This window comes from Melozone crissalis, unplaced genomic scaffold (genome assembly GCF_028551555.1).
Source record: "Melozone crissalis strain CALT ecotype California unplaced genomic scaffold, PUWL_Pcris_2 ptg000111l_1, whole genome shotgun sequence".
NCBI classification, from domain to species: Eukaryota; Metazoa; Chordata; class Aves; order Passeriformes; family Passerellidae; genus Melozone; species Melozone crissalis.
The window spans coordinates 6,860,551-6,865,933 of NW_026535888.1; positions in this window are offsets into that span (position 1 = coordinate 6,860,551).

Sequence of the window (5,383 nt, forward strand, 5' to 3'; positions counted from 1 at the left end):
GGCTGAGCCGGGCTGCGAGTGCGGGGCAGAGCGCTGGCCCCGAGTATTAACCTGCCCTTCTGCGGAGGCTCCGAGCCAGCCCCTGACACGGCGGGGCCGGGGGGGCAGCGAGGGGAGAGGGGCAGGGAGAAGGAGCAGGAGGAGATGCTGCTGCAGGATGGGGAGGGGGCGATGCCCAGCCCTGCCCTGCCCCCGGGGCCCCCAGCCCCCCACAATGGCCCCATTGCTGCCGAGGGCACCGGGAGCTCTGGGAAGCGGGGGAAGGTGCGGAATGCGGGGCTGGAACAGTGGCAGCACTGAGAGCAGCCCTGGGAGGGGCTGTCCGCCCGCAGGGCTGGCGAACAGGGCCGGGGGGACAGCGAGGGGACAGCGGCAGCGTCACACGGTCCCTCTCAGTCCTGCCTGTGCCAAACCCGGGACAGCATCCTGTGGGACCAGGGGCTTGGCTCAGAACAGCAGCGGAGAGAGGCGCAGGAAAGCAGAAGGGCTCAGGGTACAAGGTTCTTGTCGTCCCTCCTGCAGAGCCCAGGGAGGGGACAGTGCCAGTGTCACACGGTCTCCTCTCAGTCCCGCCTGTGCCAAGGGCAGGGCTGGAGATCCCTTTGGGATCCCCGCCTTGGGGAAGACTCAGAACAGCAGCAGAGAGGGGCACAGCAAAGCAGAGGGCTCGGGGTGCCAGGCTGGTGTCCTCCCTCCTGCAGAGCCCAGGGAGGGGACAGTGCCAGTGTCACACGGCTCCCTCTCAGTCCCACCTGTGCCAAGCCCGGGACAGCATCCTGTGGGAGCGGGGGCTTCGCTCAGAGCAGCAGCAGAGAGAGGCGCAGGAGGGCTGGGGGTGCCAGGTGGGTGTCCTTCCCCTGGCAGAGCCCAGCGAGGGGACAGTGCCAGTGTCACACGGTCTCCTTTCAGTCCCCGCTGTGCCCAGCCCAGGACAGCATCCTGCGGGACCAGGGGCTTTGCTGCCCTCGGAGCAGCAGAGGAGAGGCTCAGGAAGGCAGAGGAGGGTTTGGGAGCACGGTCACAATCCGCGATGCAGAAGAATTTCCCTGCAGGGAACAGGAGCTGCTCTGTGCGGCTGAGCCCCTGTGAGCAGAGCGGGCTCCAGAGCCCAAAGCAGATAAACAGGAGAGGCTGGGGACAGACAGAGAGACAGACAGACAGACAGACAGACAGACAGCTGTGGGCTTTGACTGAGCTGGCAGTGCAGCATTCAGCTCCGCACACACGAGGGAGATGCAGCTCCTGACAGAAACCCAGCAGTCTCCATCAGCCTCCAAGGCTGAGGGTGCTGCAAATGAGGCGAAATTTCCTTTGTGGAGGAGCAGCAGGGAGATTTGGGAGCGGGGGAAGAGAGATTTAATGATGGATTTGTCACAAAGCAGTGCATCTTTTTCTGGTTTTCTAACGACTGTTTTACACTGCTGTCACTTGATTAAAGCCCTGCTCCTCGCATGGATTGGGTTCTGCTCACCTTTCCCAGCAGCACATCCTTGGATCCCTCATCCATTTAATCTGCATTGTGTGAATGCAGGGCCATGCAAAGTACCTTTAACTCAAAGCACACTTTCTCTTCCCTTATCCAGTCTTTCTTCCAAAAGCTCTTCCACAGCCTGGGAGCTCCCTGGGAGAAAGGCTCTTTGATGAGGGGAAAGAAGGACCTGTCCTCACTGAAGCTCCCAGGCCCCTCTTAATTCTTTAACATTAAACATTTTAATTAAAATATCAGAATCTGGCAATGTTCTCATGCAAAATCAGCATGGAATTGTCCCACTGTCTCCCACAACATCAGTCCCAGGCTTTCAGCCAGCTCTGGAGCTGACAGATTTTCAGCCAGGAGGAGGAAATGCTGCAGGTGAGGATGGAGCAGCTGTGCCATGAGGAAAGGGTGGCAGGATTGGGATTGCTCAGCCTGGAGAGCAGAAGGTTTGGGGTGACCTGATTGAGATGTTCTGGTGTCTGAAGGAGCTACAGGAAAGATGGAGAAAGAATTTGGACAAGGGATAGAGGGACAGGAGCCAGGGAATGGCCTCAAACTGAAAAGAGTGGGATTGGATGGAATATTGTGATGGAATTGTTCCCTGAGAGGGTGGGGAGGGGCTGGGCTGGAATTGCCAGAGCAGCTGTGGCTGCCCCTGGAGCCCTGGCAGTGCCCAAGGCCAGGCTGGACACTGGGGCTGACAGCACCTGGCACAGTGAGAGGTGTCCCTGTCATGGCAGGGGTGGCACGGGGTGGGATTTCAGGTCCCTTCCACCCCCTTCCTTTCCTCTGTGGATGCTTTCATGGATATATTTATAAAATCAGGGATTTAGGGCAGTGCAAACACAACAATCCCCTTCCATGTTCACACACACAGAGTTTGCTCCCCAAATACATAAAACTGCCCCCATCCATTTATGACTGTCAGGACCCAGAGTGAAATAAAAGCCTGAAATTTGGGAGATTTTGCCCTGGACCGTCTGGGCTGGGGTTTCTCCTGTTTTCCTGCCCTGCACACAAGGATCTCTTGGTGCAGACAGCACTTGCTCCCCATGAATGGGGATCATTCAGAGCCCTCTGTAAATGAAGCCTCTATGGCTGTTCTTGCAGGGAAAATATAAAGTTGCTCTGTGTCATTCTGCTGTTAATTAGCAAAGATAAATACATTTCAGGTGGATATTTTCACCAGCAGAGCTTGTGGCACACAAGCAGCATTAAAGCTTTGAAAAGAGGGCGAGAGGCAAAGGTGTGCTGGGAGCTCTGGGGCTGCATTGACGCCTCTGGAAAAGCAGTGTTTATTTTTAAAATATGAAACATCATTTCTCCCCAGGCCCCTGAGAAGGAGAACACTGGAGTCAATATTTCAGGAGGAAAATATGCATTTTGAGATCTTCCTTAGCCTCCTGCAAGGTAAACGCACAAACTGTGAACGGCCCGTGCTGGCCCCAGCGTGGCCCTGCTGCTGTTGTGGCCTTCATGTGTCCTGGCAGGGGGAGGCTTTGCCTCTCCTCCAGCACCCTCAAACCCATGGATCCTGACTCCAAAAGTGATGCTCTAATGTGGAAACCCAGGGCACCAGGAATATTCCTCTGTCTGCTCTGAGGTGCCCTGACCCCCAGGGGAGCTCTGACTTTGACCCTCATTCATGGAGAAAGTTTCCTGGACTTCAAGATAGACTGGAATCCACTAGAGTGTGAAATATATTATAGAGAGGAGTGTAGGTGTATCACCTGGTGAGAAATTGAGCTTTTGGGATTTTTAGTGTGTTGTGGATGGAGGCAAGATGGAGGGCACAGGGTGCTGTCCTGGGTTTCTTCTTCATGCTTCTTTCTTGGGTTGCTGTTGTTAATTGCTGCCCCAAGATGTGCAGGATGTCTCTGTTTCGGCCTGCGTGTCCGAAGAACGAGTCAGAGCTCTTCAGTTTTCGGTCTTGAAGTTGTTTATTAATTCTTATCTATAAAATTTTCTTTCTGCCCAGCCGAGGTCTGCTTAGCAGGGCAGCCACACGCACTCTCTGTGTTGTCCTTTTATACTACAAACTATGTATAACATATTTACACTTAATTCCCAATACCTATCACCTGTGTTAGACAGCGCACTTTTACTCTAAACCAATCCCAAAGTGCCAACATCACTGCAGAAAAAGGAGAACAAGAAGAAGAAGAAGGAGAAAGGTTGGACACGCCCAACTTCCTCCATCTTGTCCCCATAACCTCCATACCAAAAATCCTAAAATCTACATTTTCACCCTGTGATCATTTTGTTATTACACTATTCAAACCTGTGTGACTTTCATGTCCTCATACAAAGCTGGTAACTTGCTCCAGGGGTCAAAATCAAATCCCCAGGTGTTCTGGGCTGTGTGCCAGAATCTCTGTGCCCCACGGCAGGGTCCTGGCAACTCTGGACACCCGGAGGGATGCAATGAATTCCAACACTTCTTCCTCCTTCTTCATGGGTTTGGGTGGCATTTTGTAATTGTGCAGAAAAGTCCCCATTGGGGTCTCTTTGGGATCAGTTATTGGATTAAAAGGAAAATAATCCAGGCGTCAGTTCTTAAGTGGATAATTTAGTCTTAAAAGACCTTGTAACCAGAGATTGTTGGCCATTTTGTGCCTTCTAATGAAAAGCTGCTGAACTCACAGTAGTGAGACTGTTTTAGTGATCAGAAATAATAAACACCTGAGTTCCAACATGAACTACTGTCTCAAGTGCCTTCAATCCAGACCCAGAGAAACCCACAACTGGTGTGCCGACACTCTGAAACACCAAATCCTCCCTTTCCTTCCACTGATGGAGAACCAGAAAATTTTGGTGCCACCTTGCTCCTGCTGGAGGCAAAATGTTCAGAGTCCCCCATGCTGAGCATTGGTGAGGTCACACCTCAAATTTTGGGGGCAGGTTTGGAAAAGAAGGACCTGGGGGGCTGGAGTGGGCTCAGGGCAGGGAATGGAGCTGGAGAAAGGCTGGAGCCCCAGGAGGGGCTGAGGGAGCTGAGAAGGGGCTCAGCCTGGAGCAAAGGAGGCTCAGGGGCCCTTGTGGCTCTGCACAGCTCCTGCCAGGAGGGCACAGCCGGGGGGGTCGGGCTGTGCTCCAGGGAACAGGGACAGGAGCAGAGGGAGCGGCCTCAGGCTGGGCCAGGGCAGGGTTTGAGTATTTGGGAACATTTTCTCAGGGAAGTGTTGTGAAGCATTGGCTCGGGTGGAATCAAGAAGTGCTGGAGTCCCCATCCCAGGAATGTCCTAAGAGGGTGTGGATGTGGCCCTTGGGGACACAGTCAGTGGTGGCTGTGATGGTGCTGGGGGACAGAAGGACTTGGTGATCCCAGCGGTCCTTTCCAGCCTGAGGAATTCTGTGATTCCAATATTCCAGTGTGAGCTTAGGAGCTGCAGTTTGTCCTCCCCAGCACAGACAACTGGGAATCATCATCTGCACCCAGGCAGGACAGAGCTTTGGGTTCCCCTCACTTCCAAAGCTCTGCAAGATTCCCCAAATTCCTCATGGTTTCCTCGCGGTTCTTGTTGTTCTTTGGCTCCTCTGTTGTTTTCCAGACAAATTTCCTGGTTTGCACATCCCTGATTTGCCAATTCCCCATGGCAGAATTCCATTCTGCTGGACCCCTTCCCCTTTAAAGTGCCAAATCTGCCAGTCTTAGGGCAGGGAAAGCAAAGCCCAGCTTAAGGATAAGTCCTGAAAGCACTAAAATGAAAACATAAAAGCAAAATTAAAGCTGGGGGAGGTGGCAACTCCTCATTTGTCATTACATAAATAACTGATGGAATAAATGATGTAAATGCAGATCTTCCTCCATCACAGCCCTTCCCAGGAATGCTGATCAGCTGGGAAAAACCAGGAAAAACAACACTGGATTTTCCATGGGACTGGAAAGTCTTGTTTAGCAGCAGC